Here is a 16,926-nt window from a genome sequence, read left to right on the forward strand (position 1 = left end):
TACTGGGAACATACTGGTGTGATTAAAATGGTTCCTTTTCACACATTTCTTAGTTTTGACTGCTTTTTTAAAACTGCTGATTTCTATCTGTCAAAAGATATGTGGTAAAAAAGGGAATAATTTGCATAATTCTATGCAATAAAAAGTAATTTTGAGGAAGTGTCATCCTACTATTAATAATGTCAAACAGCATAGTCAACACTACTAATGGAAAGTAGCGCTGCATGTTTATGTTTTGTTTTTTTAACTATTTTATCACTTTAGCTCATTGTTTCCCTTTTTTCATTGAGGCCGAAAAAAAACCCTCTTTAATTCTTTTCTAATCCTGTTCCATTTGTTCACATGCTTGATGTCCATGTGCATTCAAAACCTACTGTATTTACCAGTTAAAATGCAAATGTGGCCCACTGGGAATAATAGCTCCAAAGAGCTGGCTGGGTGAACAGCAGCCTGTGGCTCTTAAGAGCCTTTCCCACAGCGTTGCGGGCAGAGCCAGGTGAGAGTTTCTCCCCAGGTGTCCCTCTCCTGCCATTGTTCTGGCTTGGCGGGTGGCGTCCAGCTCCCACCACCCGTCTGACTCGCCAGCGGGTTTCACGGCCACTTTATACAGAATGACTGTTCTTCATGCAGCCAGTAAAACCTGGTGATCACTGGGGAGAATGAGTCTGTCCAGCTCCTCTGGCTGCAGCGACAGTGGGGATTTTGACTCCATGAGGACCCAATTAAACCTGGGAGGGCCTCTCTGAAGAAATAATAACAATGATAAATGCACCTCTGTGGCCGGCTTAAGAGAGGCAGGGAGAAATGTTTTATTGTGTAAGTCTTGACACAATTTGCGGAGCTTCTGTTTTTTTGCAGTATCAGAAGGTGTGTGTGTGTGTGTGTGTGTGTGTGTGTGTGTGCGTGTGTGTGTGCGTGTGTGTGTGTGTGTGTGTGTCTGAAAACGACTTGGATGGATTTTTGTGTGGCTCATTTAATCAATTAGTTGATTTAAAGAAACTATCAATTATGGTTATTAGTTAACCGTTTAAGTCATTTATCAAACAAAAATATTTTCCACCTTCTTAAATGTAAAGATTTGCTGCTTTTTTAAAGCTTTTATGTCCTTTGTAAATTAAATATCTAAACAGTTTTAGGTGACAAAATTACTGATTTGTGGATGTTAATTTGAGCTCTGGAAACTCGTGAGGGGAATTTTTTCTAAACTATTTTGACATTTCAATCCAAAAAAGTTTTAATGCAATTAATCTGAAAAAAACATGTTCTACATACAAGTATTTATCAGATTATCTTTTGATAGAGACATGTTTTATTGAAAAATATATCCTTGCTCTCAGACGATATGCAGTCACTTGAGAAAGTGAATTTATCTCAATAAATTAATTCAGAGGAAAAACTCCTTTAATTAGATAACAAGCATCTGTATTTCAGATTTGCACTTTGCCAGCAGTTTGTCAATTACTGCTTGTGGTTCCATACTGCCAGTCAGTCTTTGTCTGGGCGCTCAAGTCTCCTCCTCACCACGCTGCAGAGCTGTGTTATTGTACTTAAACAAATCAATTCTGTTGCAGTTGAGCTTTTTTTCCTCCATCCCCCGTCATTATGAACTGTTTGCAGTGCAGAGCACATTGATTTTTCACAGCCCTGGAAAAGCTGTTGATGAATAGCACAGAGGTATCTGGGGAGAATCTGGCTTTAAAAAGGAGGCACCCAGCGTCAACCCCTCCTCCTCCTCCTCCTCCTCCTCCTCCTCCTCCTCTCTCTCTCTCTCGACCCATTGAGCCCCCAGCGCTCCTCCACTTTCTCCTTTCAGAGAGTTGCACTTCCAACAGGAGCGATATGCTGCCTGAAAAATCTTCCAACGATTAAAAAAAGGAGTATAAAAAAAAAAAGTGCAAGGCACAAGGGACCGCCTTCTCCTGCTGAATGTGAAAATACACCTTGTGGGTAGACAGTTTTTATATTTGGAGCATTAGCCTTGTCCTGTCAACCAAAGCATGAGCTCAGTAGAAGCTCTGGTTGGGGATAGAAATGGCTAGCATGCTGTGTCGCTAAGCAGACACTTTGTGAAAAACGATACACTTAACAGGATACAGCTATAGACTTTAAGGTAACAGGGGTTAAAGGAGGGGAGCGGTGGGAAAAAATGGCATTTGTCCCATACTTGCACACTCTACACATATATTCACAAAGCCAGAGCGAAAACACTTTTTTATTCTTTCTTTCCTTCCACCATCCTAATCAGCTCCTTGAAATGTCATAGTGCAACATTTGAGGAGTGAACTTTTCCTTTGCCTCCATGAAAATGAGGGTCATGCTCTTTAAACAGAAATGAATTGCAGGAAACGAACAAAGAAAAAGGCCAATAGTTTGTTTATACTTTCACCTGCTGGGAGCATGCTCTGTCATCTTAAAGATGACTCTACTTATCTACTACCTCAACGTAGACCTTTCATTCAATGAGGGGTTGACGACTTTAATTTAGCTGATATTGTAATGTTCTCTCTCATGAAGACATTTAAGGTCATGTGAAACTTTGAATAAAGTTATGTTAACAGTCAGATGGTCTGAGGTAAGCAACACATTCAAGTATTGGAATTATAGCAAATAAATATATTTAAATATTCCAAGTGTTCTTTGTTTTCTTACTCTCTGTCAGATGCCAGTAGTGACACTTAAGCTTTATGAAAAGTTAACATGATAGAATCCAGCCTATGCTTATTATGCTCGTAAGTACAACTACTCACAACTGTTAATTCACTAAAGAAAATTAAGTTTGGGTAGATAGAAAAGACATATGTTCTCTTTTTTCTCTTGGTTATTGTATTAAGTCGTTAACTGGCTTAAATGTAATGGTCTCTCACACGTTGGTTATCACATTTTGAACTTCACCAATAACTAGTGTGGTCATTTTCAAGGGTCTGAATGTCACTGGGCATATGCGCGAGCCCCGTCAGCCCAGGCTAAGTGCAAAGCTATAGTGATGGCCTCTCTTAATAGGCTTATCTGTCAATCGGGAGTGAATTGTAAATGTGCCATGGCAGTGAACTTACTCTGCGGTGGATGTTTATATGATACCATACTGATCATCGGTTGCTCTTTTGATTCGTCCTTCATGGGCGCGAGAGCGTGAAGGAGCTTATCCGTGCAGGGAAGAAGTGTATCGTTAAGCAAGGCGCAGATGGAAGCCACTCAGAGCCCAAAGGAATCTGTGAGAAGTGAAATCATTGAGTGGGCAAAAAAATGCAAATGTTATAATTCAGTGTTTGGAGATTGCTGGATAATGCAGCAGTGATTTATGTATGTTCTTTTTTCTCTTCTGATTTCTCTCAGGGGCAGAAGAAGTGTGCGGAAGTGTTTCTCCTCCTGGTGTGTGAATGGGTGGGGGGGGTCCTTCGTGGTGAAGAATCAAGGATTGAAATCAACGCAGGTGAGTCTTTTTTTTTTTTGTTGGGACCTGTAGAGCCCAGCAGGTGTCAGGGGTAAATTTTCTTTTAAGTCATGTATATGAATTAAAAATGTATGCTCTCCAATTAGTGTTTCTGTAGCAGTAGAAACTGAAGGTGCAGGTTGTTGTGGCAGGCAGACTGTTAGCGGCAGGCTAGCAGCTGTTTTTTGGTGTTGAGGTGCCTACAGTGAATTCATACCCTTTGTGCTAATATTATTAGGTTGTCACTTTTTTTTTGTTTGTCCTCTACACTCTTTTTATTACAGTTGTGATGGTACATATGCTAATATGGCTTACCACTGTGTATCCTAGGCATGTTACGTTAGCATTTCACACACGAATTTACGTCGTTGACCAGTAGCAACCTTTGACAGTGTTGGGAAACACCTTGATTGTTACATTAGCGACCAAGCTAACGAGCTTTCTTACTGATTGTTAGCAAGCACCAGCGAGCCCTGCGAGTAGTCACCTCTAGCACTTTCTTCATGAGAAATCTTTATGTTCTGTGAATTCGAATAAGGTTGTGTAATAGAATAAATGAATCTGAGAGCACAAATGAATTACTTTTTAAAACCTTGATACTCACCAGGCTCTGTAAGGATCTTTTTAATTACATGAGATGGCGCTTTGCCGGGAATTAAACAAAGCTTGTCACTGGAAACAGATATGTGCCTCCCCTGTCACTACAGTTGATTTACAACTTTGTTTGCTCGGACATGCTCTGTCCTCCGCTGTGCTCAAGTGTCTTTGGTAAACATTTGATGGCAGCAGTTTGTGTGTGGCCAGTGTCGGCTCACCTTGCAAAGCATGTTGATTTCATTAAAAGCTCCTGGGGGGCTCTGAGTAACAAAGTGCTGAGATGTTGCGTGTGTTTGTTTTTTTCCTACATCCGATTCCAAATCAGTCTAAAGAATGTACACACACACACACACACACACACACACACACAGAAGGTCATGGCAATCCTCTTCACCAGCAAGCCACTAGTTCATCCTTATGCAATATGTGGCACAGTGTACATTCCACTAAAAGGGAGAATTATGTGGTGGAAGGGGAATGTAATTGGTTCGTCCACTGTATTACACAATACAGCTATGGCTTTATGGATTAGGAATTGGGACATCCAGCACACACACACACACACACACACACACACACACACACACACACACACATACACACTGAATAGATAAGAGTGGTTAATCTTGATTAGAGCAGTGTGAATGCTGAGAAATACGGTGCCCTGACAAACATCTGGCTGCCACACAGCTGAGTGGGATAAACCAAAGTGATTATTGTGGAAATGTCAGGCGAGGTAGACAGTGAGAGCAAGTGCAACGAGGGGGGATACGACACAAACAGGGACATGAGTGTGCTTCACAGTCAGCTCTCTCTTTCTCACTCTCAATGACAGATTTTCCCCTCTCACTGTCGATGTAAGGTTGCCTTTGCAGAGGGAAAATCTAGCTGGGTTTGATGGAGAGGCTGCAGTGAAAAGAAATAGCAGCAGTCTCAACTAGAGATGTATGATCTCTGAGGTTGATAGCCAAATACAACCTCCAGAAATGAAGTATGTGTAAGGCTGTAATGATTATATTTCTTTATTGATTACTCTCTCTACTATGTGTATAAAATGCCAGAAAAACAAGGTGACATCTTCAAATTGCTTGTTTTGTCCGACCGACTAGTCTAAAACCAAAAGATATTCAGTTTACGATGGCATTAAACAGAAAGAAATGTAATGCAAATGTTCACATTCGAGAAGCTAAAAACAGTCAAAACCTGGTCATTTTTGCTAGATAAATGACTTAAACTATTATTAAAATTGTTGCAGATGATCAACCAATCAATGAATGGACTAGTTCTTCAGCACTAAGCAGTTATGGCACCCAGGTTCATTTTAGTTGGTTGTCTGAAGGTTGCCAGGTTGGTCTTTGTCTCTGTTGCGCCAGTGTAAGGTCTAATGAATAATTGCTTTCCTCTGTGAAATGTGAGGGGTGCAGACATTCTGTTAACCTCGCTAAAGGAAAAAAAAAGGGGGGGGGGAGGAAAAATCCCCTTCCTGTCAGTGGTCTCTCTTTCTCTCTGTTCTTGTGAGATCTGGAACTGATAAGTGTGAGGCCTCTACTAACTGAACAGGAAGGATAGAGGGCCTGGCCTCAGAGCCCCTGCCTCTGCACACATGTCTGTCCACCTCCCCTGCACGGCAAACAAAGAGCAGAGCCTGCCACTTAACTTTTATGTTTTAAAACATCCAAGCCTATTAGAAGGATTATTAATATCACTTGTTAGAGTGAACTCTTGTTCTGAAGAGATTTTTGTTGAATATAATAACAAAGAGGCATTTTAATGAAATATATCTTGCCTAAATTAATGCTTTGCAGCAGCTTCACACCCAGGCACAATCATAACTCCCTTGTTCCATTGACCAGTGTTAAGTCAAGTGGAAGTACTTTATTAAACAAGCACATGGCAGAGCAGTGAGAGTTTAACATTCAACCCGAACACCCAGAGGTCTGAATGACAAGCTGTTAAACTGATAACCGTGATGGGGCCGTTGTAGTGTCTATACATAGATGTTTCCTGAAGCAGGTGCCTTAGGGCAAAGAAACCACAAACAAAATGTAACGTAGAGTGAAGTTTCACACTCCAAATGTAAGGTTTGGAGATTGGCGGTTGAACGATCAGTTTTGTTAACGCCAATGTATGTGATGAGTTAACTTAAAAAGTTGTAAGGAACTACTTTGATCTTGTCATGCAAACAGAACAGACAGGACAACATGTGTTAAGTATTTACAGCTTGAAAACAAATGACAGACACACTATCTTTAACTTCAGGGTGATAAACAACAGATTCCTTTAAGTTAGTGGAAGCTCAAAGTGTCTGGAACGAAAAAAGAAGATCTGTAATATTTGGAATGATAATCTTCAAGACTACTATGATTTTTACACATGTATAAATGTCATACTAGTTTAAAAAAAAGATTCACCAAAGTACTATTTAAACCGTCCATCTATGTTTATTTTGCTATTAAAATCACATTAGCCAGAGGTTATAAGTAAACTAGGTGCCTTCTTTTAGGAATGTTTAGCAATAGTTTGTGTAATTTATGCTTCATTCCTGCCATGTGCCTTTGTTTTGGCAGATGAATGGAAAGATGATTTTCCTGTACACTTCTTGGTGAGTAACCATGACAAGATAGCACTTGAGCCAGGTTGCTTTCTCGCAACCCCTTTGAGATCCATCTACTATCTTATCTGTCTGGGTTTTCCTCAGTACTTAACGCACATGTGGAATTTCCCTCTGATCCCACCTCTTCACAATACCTTAGTTGTAAAGCAACTTTGGGAATCTAAGGCTTAGCTTTTTCAGAGCTCAGACTGTGGCGGAGATGTTCCGGGGTGGTATCCTTCCCATGAGAGAATGCGAGATAACGTGCCAAGGTGACAGCTGAATTATTAGCCCATTAGTCACCGGTGAGAGAAAGAGGCAGATGAACATGGCATCCGTCAAGAAAGTGCCTCTTTTTTGGAGATAGCCTTTCCTAACTGCTGCCCAGGAATCTTGTAAGTCTCTCCCACTGATGTAGGAGCTGGAGGGCCGGGGTCAGGGAGCAGAGCTGGAGCTATCCTGGTGCTCTGCTGCTTCTGCTGATGACCCGACCGCCTGTCCTAGGAACAGAGCAGCATAACACAGAGGCATAACTCAGTGTACTGGACTAAAAATAGACGTGGCGTCAACCCCTCTTTCCCATACTCACACACAAATGCAGATGCACACGCTCATGCTTGTACGCACACCCAAAAGCAGCTTGGGCGCACATCTTCAGAAAGGATCGCAACTGCTGGTGATAGTCGGTGACATGCCAGAACATGTTTGATTGACAGGGTGACTGCGGCGGTACAAAGTGTTTGTGTACTCGGGACAGATGTTCTCCGCAGCTGGCTCTGATGGTCTGAGTTGACGTACAGCAGGAGGAAGCCATTAAGCAACACTTGGCTCTGAGATGAACTTCCCCACTCTTTTGTGACCCTGTTGAATTTCCGAGCCTCCTTTACGACTCACGCGTCTCTGTATCAGCTATCTGCCTGGCTTTACTCGAATGAAGACACTGCAAAGAAAATGAAGGGTACTGAACAAATGGAGTAGCACTTGTTTCCTTTGATGCAAAATTAAAGCTGATATCCCTTTGACATGCCTTCCACATATAACTTGACAATTTCCTGCTCATGATGAATAGCCTGAATGTGCTACGCTTCATAAGCCAACATATTAATTAATGGCACGGTGTAAATTGTTTTAAGAACACTTGGCATTGAGATGCTTTTGGCTTGTGAATGGTCTACCTCGATGCTGCTTCTTGAAATACGACCACATTAACAAGCTTTTATCCTGCCATATAATTGCATTTCTCTGTGTCAGTGAAAGCCGTTCATTGGGTCTAGTACATTCTTGTTGTAGAATATAACCAAGACCCAACAAGCTTGCCTTGACCCCCACACAGCTTCTGCTAAATGTTCTATTTGTAATATGTTTGCGTAAAACTAATGAAATGATGATAGTGGCAGCGCTGCTGGGCCCTAAATTAGCCCAACAGCTGATCTGACTGCCATTCAATTGGCCCAGTTTGAACATTTATTTAAAGTAGGACAAATATAAGCCCAGGTCCTTGTTGCTGTAGTTGAAGTTCATCAAGTTTTTGTACTACCATCTTATGTTACTTTATGCTTCCTCTCTAGTACATTTCAGAGGTTTCTCCACTATATTAATTTGAAAATTATAGTTACAGATTTCAGCATGTCTAGAGACCTATTCAACACCATATTGAATTTTTATTATAATCAATATTGTTTATAATAACAATGTATCAAATGACTGTGAAAACAATGTGATCATGTTAGAGTGGTATTGCTCTTCTCATCTAACTCTTGGGAAGAAAGCAAATAAGTGCATTTCCCAAAATGTCAGACTATTCCATTAAAGGGACAGTTCAAAAACGAGTTCTCGAAAACGAGATGATACATCTCAAGGGGTTTATCCTAATAAACAAATTTGAACAAAACACCCCAAAATACTCAAAAATACATATATTTCCCTTTTACCTGTATTGCTATTTATCAATCTAAATTGTTTTGGTGCAAGTTGCCCAGTGTTGGAGATATTAGCCGAAGAGATGTCTGCCTTCTCTCAAATATAAATGAACTAGATGGCACTCGGCTTGTGGGGCTTAAAGGGCCAAAAAATACATTTGAAAACCTCAACAGCAATGTCTTTTACAAGAAGTCCTGACCCAGTTACTCAAGACCTGACAGACCTGGTTGTGAGCAGTTAATGTAGGATATATATATATATAGTTCCTACAAGATATATATATCGTCAAGCTCTGTAGCATGATTGAATTTCAGACAATGAAGTCTGATCTTTTTGAAAGCCCAGGAATTTGTGGCAGACGATAGTCATCATTTTGAGACTTGTTTGGTAATTTTTGGGATCAAAGTCGATGATGAGGATGATGATACTGATGCTAATCCCACTGAAGGGGATGATTGAGTCATCATGGCGAAACAGCTGTCTTATGTGCAGCGTCTGCCCCCCCACCCCACTAATGGCTGATGATGACGGTAGCAGAGTGTAAGTGAGTGCAATTGACAGCGGAGTTCGAGCTTCCTCTGGGAGGAGGGAGAAAGACTGAACCTGAGCAGAGAGATGCAGGCAGCAGGGTGGCCATGAAACATTCATGCACCTGGGGACTCTTTGCGTAAGGAGAGCACGCTGAGCCAGTAATGAAGTAAAGAGCAGAGGACTTTTAATGGCTCTGTTTGTCCTTTTTATGAGATTAGCTTTGGTCTGGCTTTTTATATAAATTGCATTAAAAGCCTAATTGCATACAGTGATTTAGTGATTGCAAAAAAGGTAGTGCCTACTGCAGTGCCTTGTAGAAAATATTACTTACATTTGGAATAATCTAATTGTGGTTAGCAATAAGATAATTGGTTGCACAGGTGTGTGGCTGGTTATAGCTCAGAGCTAGACAGCAGAAGGTGAGTTATTCGCAGCTCTCTGCCTCTGTACCCTGACTGTTGACTTGACAACGAAGCACCAAATGTGGACGTTCCCAGTTGTGTCGGTGGAACAGTTGTCCCTCCGAAACTCATCCCGCTCGGCGGCTGCGAGCTCGCATCAGAACAGACAAGGCGAGAGAGGGGCAAAGGAATGGCAAGATGAAGAGCAGAAGAAGGGAGAAGCAATATTTAGACAGCTGCACGTATATCGCTGTCAGAGGAGAAGGGGGGTTAGAAGTGGAGGGATATTTTGGTGTCCTCAGCGAGGCCTCAGACAAACTCCCGCTGCAGTATTGATGTCACTGCACCCTCCTGACAGCAGCCTGTAAATCACAAGTCGCAGTCATCTATAGATTTATAAACACCTGCTACTTCTGTTCCTATATTATGGCAGTATATGTATCTGTCTAAACTGAGTCAAATGAGAAAACTTGTTCACACATGTTTTAAAGTTAATCCATTAGAGAAACCTATCTTGAGAGCTCACTGTCAACATCTCTGTTCTCAGCTCTGACTGGAGAGACGTAGTACAGTAACGGTGGTTGTGTGAGGCCGCTGGTCACATGTCTGCGGCCCTGTGCTCGACTGGCCCTGTGCCTTGAGGTGGTGGATGGCAGCTGACTGCTCTGATTCACTGGGAACTCGACTCATGCGTTGTGTGCCTCACAATGGACTGACTCATGGAGAGTCGATGCCGAGCTTGTTCAGTGTCCATCTCTCAGACATTTTACTGGAACTTTCTGTTTGACTCCTTTGTTGCCTCTGGGTCTTGATGGAGACAGTGGTCTTTTCTTATGTGTATTTTTCTTCATTGTTCCCTTTTTTCATTCCAATGGTAAACGGTCAGTTGATTGCTTGTTGTTTCTGCGAACACTCACACTGTTGTCCTGGCAAGGATGTGGACTGCTAATCGGTCGCTAGAAATTGAAACCAGTCCAGTTTGAATAATATGTGTCTGTCACTTATATAATAATATAAGCGTATCATATGGCAAAACAGTGGACAGTGTTAGTACTGTATAGCAATGGTTCCCAAAGTGGGTGCAGTGGCACCCTGTGATCCCTTAAGGATAGGCCAAGAGTGCTGCAGGATTTGTTCATTTGCTTATTTTAATGTGGGCGTAGAAGAAAAACGAGGCAACAATCACGTAAACTACTATTTCATGTCACATTTTCAATGTCTGTTCCAACACGGTGGTCACATTGAAATGAATGAGGAGGCTTTGGTTTGAAACTTCAGTATTTGTAAGAAATAAGGATAATGATAGAACTCTATGCTCTTTCAGTGGTTTATCCTTTTGTTGTGCTTCCTTTTGAAACTGTTTTCTGTTGAGCTGTCTTTGTGCTTTTCAATGAACCATTTTTGCTCGGCGACAGCATTTACTAACACACCATTAAATCTCTACCTGCGGTCACTCTCGTCCCCCTATCATGTAATAACATGTGCAACATTCGCACAGCAACCACTAATTGCTGCTGGATATTAGAGTGAGGTCTCCTAAGGTACTGACCTTGCTTTAGCCAATCATAACAGAGCGTGTTACCGGGTTGAGCTGTGATCAGAAGAGTCCCCACAGCACGAACAGGAGGAATTAATTATTCAGACTGGCTGCTTGCACGTTTTGCTGGACACCATATTTAATGACATCTATAATGGCATCTTTGTAAGAGATTAATGGTGATGTGAGACTATCAAAGCAGAAAATGCACAAAAGTTGAGCCAGACAGCTCTCTGTGTGCCAGGTACAAACACAAAGAGAACGATGGGTGCAAGCATTTTATGGCAGCATCCAGATTTTTTTTTCTTCTTTTTGTTCTCAAATTCATCACCATTCATCTTACACATCTTACCTTGTCTCTCATTATGTGCAATCTGGAACATTTTGTCTCAAACTGACATGCATGAACCTGTTGTAATTAGATTTGCCTAAATATTTATTATACAAGGAAATGAAGAGGTAAAAGATTAGAGCCTTTCCTCACAATATTTACATCTCTGCCACCACTGTTTAGCTTCTACAGCTCGAGGGAAAGGCTGAGTTTTATAATGATTAGAAGTCACGTTTCCACTGACCTTTTACGAGACAAAAGAGCACTTAGATGAATAAAAAAAATGTTTTCTTGTTCGTAGCAATGCAAAAGGGGAAACATTTTTTCGACTTGGTGTCCTCTTGATCCTGGATGACAACTTTAACACAATAGCTGACAAAACATTTTTGTTGTATCCCTTAAATTAGCTATTTGTCCAATGATCAACTAAAGCAAAGAAACTCTTATTAAAGTTCAGGCACACTACTTTTTTTTAATCTGTGAAGAAAATGTGTTGAAGTACGAGGCCAAAGAGTCAGTATAATAGTCAGGACATGTTGATAGTATTACTGAATTTGTGACTTCAAGATAAGACAAAGCTGGTGTCAAATATGCAGATACAATTTCAGTTCAAAGTCTATAAATCTTCAAAAGTCAAAATCAAGCATCACATGCATTTGTGTTACACTAAATCTTACTTAAACTAAGTATAAAAATAGATATGTTGATGTATAGATATTTATGTGAGGTATGTAGCAAGAAAGTAGGTTAGTAAAGAAAAAACAAGCACTGCAGCTCTCACAGCTTTCGTGTGTATTTGCTGTAAATAGTGCTTAGCAACAGCAAGGTTACTGACTCTGGTTGCATCTGCATTATGCTAATGTAATGAGAGCAGGAAGCCAATGGAGGCTAGTTGCGCTACGGGGACACAAACACAAGAGTCATAATGCAAATTAGCAGGATGGCTGATCGCTCAAAAAGTTTAATGAGAGGATAAGCAGCCGAACCGGACCACAGCTCCAGTGGCAGGTCAGATTCAGATGTTCTGCTTTGATATTTCTCTTTAGCTAAATGTTCTTATCGGACCCGTAGCAAACATGCAAACAATCTGGCCTGTATGTTTCCAATCACATGGGGCTGAAGTGCGGGAGACTCAGCATGTCTGTCTTGGCATTTCCTGAGGCTTTGTAAACATACATACACACACACTCCCTTTCTTCACACACACACACACACACACACACACACACACACACACACACACACACACACACACACACACACACAGACACACATACAGGAGGTTGCATTTGAACATACAGTCCTTCCACAGTCCATTATGATAATATAATGGTCAGCAGAAGCAAAGTAAAACCTGCTTCTATAAAAACATACAACAAGATGAAAAATGAAGGCATAATATTACAGCTTCTGTTAGTCTGTGACTCTTTGTTATTGTTGCCTGCATGTCTTGACCAAAGAATCTTGAAAAACAGATGTTTAATCTCATGTAGGCTTTCCTGATTAAGTAAAAAAAAATATTTTGTAAAATGTCGGGAGTAATACATTTAAGTTTATAAGGTCAAACTTGCAATGATCCTTGTCACAAACAAACTTTTTGAGCTTGCCTTTTTTTGTTTTCAAAATAAGGCCCATTAAATTATTTATTAAACATGTCACTGTTATAAGTGGAATAAATGTGTGAATCTGCCTCCAACTTGTGGTTACTCCTGACTTAGTATAGAAAAGAAAAACAGAAGGAAGTGTGACTTTTTTTTGGCACTTCTCCTTTTTTCTCATACTCATCCAAAACATATTTACCAAATCCAAATTGTACATCCAATAGAAAGCTTCAACTACAACCATAGAATCCACTTCTTATGCATTTAGCTCTCTAAAAAGCTTTTTTTTTTTTTTTTTTTGCAATTACACCACCGTCACTAAAGCCGTTAATGCATGTTGTTGATGTGCGAGTATGATTATTGCGCTGGACTTTGCCAGAGGATGGCCATCCATTAAATCATTAAATGGACGTGTGTGTGTGTGTGTGTGTGTGTGTGTGTGTGTGTGTGTGTGTGTGTGTGTGTGTGTGTAATGAACACTCTAATCAAAACCTTAGAGGCTGCTGCTAAATGGTAAAGAATGATTTAATGTGTCTCAGGCTTTTTTTTAACTCACAGGTTTAAGTGGATTCTTTCGACGGGTTTTACCTTTGTGCTGTAGTCTACAGAGGACGTTAATATACAAACTGTAAACACAAATGTTTGGATCTAAAGCTGTCAGGTTGAAATACAATTAAATAAACAAAAATCATGAGCCGTAGAACCCACATTTCAACCTCCAGATGCATTAAGAGCTGTCAGTATCTCTTGCCAGTAATCTACTTTTTTACCCATTTAGTTGCCATCTAACACAATTTCATGGTGCCGATACTGAATCTAAAAATTCAATAGCTGAGCATGTATGCTGGGATTATAATTTGGAGTCTCTGTGGGGGATGTAGGTCAACTGAAAGGCTCTATTTCCTCAAATATTGTAATCCCCATTTGTTCTGCTTTTCACCAGAAACACAGCTTTGAGGTCTTTGTCAGACTTCAATGCCGTGGGCAGGACAGTGGCTCTGAATCCTGTTTGTCTTGTTTCAGATGATTTATCTACTTTTTGTATTTTGCAAATAACTTTTAAAATGTTTGCCTTTACTTTAACTCTCCATATTTCTTACAATTTGAACCAAAATACTGGAACACAGCCTCTTGTTTCCTCTAACTTCAGTATGAACCTTTGTTCCTTGAGTTGTCCACTCAGCTCTGCTGCAGTGCAAGAACCAAAGCAGGTCATGTTTGTGGTTGAACTGGGGAATAGGGTCAGCAGGATATACCCATTTAACCTTGCTGGAGACCTACACAGCTCAGAGAAAGGAAGTCATTCATTTAGTCTCGAGTGATAAAGGGTGGTTGAATACTCTGTCTGCCTCTTCATTGATAAAAAAAACATCACGTTCCCAACGGTTCCACTAATTTACACTCAGCCAAACTAACTTTGTGCCTGTTTCTCTGTGCTGGAGAAATAGTTTTTTGAAACCACACACGAACATGAAAAATGTATTTGTTTATATATATATATATATATATATATATATATATATATATATATATATATATATAATTTCAGTATAATGGGTTTTTAGTCTGATTCAGTGACAAAACCTGATTTGTCCCCTCGTAGGAGAAAAAGAGGGAAGGATTACTCTACTTGCTGGCATGTTCATATTGTGTTCCTGTGTTGTCTAAACCTGATAACAAGTATGGCTCAAGACAAGGCTGTCCATTGTTGAAAGGGCTTTTCCACAAAAGTCATTATGTTGAATCAATGCTCACCAGAAAAACGGCAGGCTCAAACGCCACACACAGAGATGGAGGATTGCGTCAAAATATGTAACTGCCTTAGGCTTCTTTTTGATGGTTCAGCAGGCCAAGGTACATACCATATACCTGCAATTATGTGGATGTTTTCAGTTCGCAGAATTCATCTAATGTTTGTCATGCATGTACCTTTCTGAAAAGTGGCAAAAAAACATTAAAATGACATGAAATTGTTTTAAAGTGTTACATCTTGTAGACATGCACGTAGTTTCGGTTTTATTTACTCGGGTTTTGAGATATCTGCCTCCTACTCAATACAATGCAGGTGAATAGAATTTCTGGTGTTCGTAGCACAAAAAAAACGAAATTAAAAAAGATATCTTTCTAGAGACACTGCATGGGTTAAACCTCATCTCTGCCCGAGGCTACATTAGCCACTCCTAGCATAACACACCCTTGTCTCTGACCGAACTGTGACTGGTCAAGTTGCATTGTAGGTAATCTTGCTTTGCCAGACCATCCTCCACACGCTGCGAAGGAGGGTCTGGCTAGTACACACAGCATTCCGGGATGGGAGAAAAACGTGCTCTGGTTTATTGGCATTTCTTTAAACCAATCACAATTGTCATGGGCGTCGCTGAGCTCCGCACAGAGCCGCTGCAAAATAACCTTGGGAAAGAAGTTGTTTTTGGAATTTCTTGTGGCACCTGAGCAATCCCGGAAGTAGAACGCCTTGGATATAGACTACATTGTGGGTAAAGTAGGCACCAGGTTTTGACAAGTAATAATGATGCAAGGAATAAAAAAGAACAATATTTCTGGTTCTGCTGCATGGATTTTTACCCTTTTTTATTTTAAACTGAGGCGTTGTGTCACTGTCCAATCACAGTGAGCAAAATGAGTGACTGACGTGTCCATTTAAGCCAATCAGGCGCAAGTAGGAATAATGGCACGGCCTACCGGTCGGCGCTAAAAAAAAAACTGCGGGAGAGAGACTAGCGTGAGGAGAACTCACTAACTAACTTGAAAGAACTCCGGTCATTTTTAGGTTTCGCTGGATATTACCGGAGGTTCACTGAAGGGTACTCCCACCTTGCAAAACCTCTTAATGAACTTACATCTGGTTATCCTCCACTCAAGAAAAGATGCAAGAGGTCTGAAAAGGGTGAAAACGTGGAATACTTCAACCCCAAAGATCCTTTTCTTCCAAGGTGGACACCACAGTGCCAAGAAGCCTTCGATCTGATCATTCAAAAGCTCACGTCAGCTCCAGTTTTGGGTTTTGCCAATCCAAAGTTTCCATATATCCTCCACACAGATGCCAGCACCATTGGATTGGGAGCTGCTTTGTACCAGATCCAAGACGGCCTACAGAAAGTTATAGCTTTTGCGAGCCGAGGACTTTCCAAGAGTGAAATGAGATATCCGGCTCATAAACTGGAATTTTTGGCTCTTGGGCAGTGACAGAAAAATTCTCTGATTACTTGTATGGCACAGACTTCACAGTGGTAACTGATAGCAATCTGCTAACTTACATATTAACCTCTGCAAAGCTGGATGCTACAAGCTACAGATGGCTATCTTCCCTGTCCACCTACTCTTTCCAACTGCAGTACCGAGCAGGGAAGCAGAATGTCGACGCCGATGCATTATCGAGACGTCAGCACAGTACTCCTCAGGATGACCCAATTTCGCAAAAGGAAGGTGAGAGAATCCAACAATTTGTACTTCACCATATGCGTGATGCTGACCCTGCTGGTTTCCTACACCAGAATGAAATCCAGGCTATTTGTGAGAGGCATATGATCACCGCTGTTGAAGATGGTGATGGTAACATCACAGAATCAAGTCTAGCGCTAGTAGAGTCCCTTGCTCATCATGTTGTTGCCATTCCTGACAGCTATCAAGAAGAACAAGTAGATGGTCTCCCTGTCATTCCTTCCTTTTCAGAGGAATACCTTAGAGAGAAGTAGAGCAATGACCCTGTTATTAGAGAGGTCCTTCTTCAGTTCGAGGCAGGTCAAAGTCCAGCTCCCAGTCTCAGGACAGAACTTCCTGAACTAGCACTATTGTTGCGCGAACTGAATCGGCTGGAGCTGAAGAATGGAGTGCTTTATTGTCGGAGGCAAGACAGACCTAACACAGTCTTTCAGTTAGTACTTCCTACTGAACTGAGACCTCTAGCCCTTGAGAGTCTCCACGATGAAATGGGTCACATGGGAATGGAGAGAACGGTGGATTTGGC

The 16,926-nt window shown here is 41.0% G+C and overlaps 1 protein-coding gene across 3 annotated transcripts in view; it reads left to right on the top strand.

Annotated features, from left to right (window-relative positions):
- The window catches only part of LOC144536204 (zinc finger MIZ domain-containing protein 1-like), a 110,719-nt gene that overhangs the window by 27,479 nt on the left and 66,314 nt on the right, over positions 1-16,926 (top strand). For 2 of the 3 annotated variants that reach the window (XM_078279218.1, XM_078279220.1), the window contains exon 2: positions 3,334-3,430. The gene's annotated coding sequence lies outside the window, so the exon portion shown is untranslated. The remainder of the gene's footprint in view (positions 1-3,333; positions 3,431-16,926) is intronic. The other variant, XM_078279219.1, reaches the window with a different exon arrangement.

This window comes from Sander vitreus, chromosome 21 (assembly GCF_031162955.1).
Source record: "Sander vitreus isolate 19-12246 chromosome 21, sanVit1, whole genome shotgun sequence".
NCBI lineage: Eukaryota > Metazoa > Chordata > Actinopteri > Perciformes > Percidae > Sander > Sander vitreus.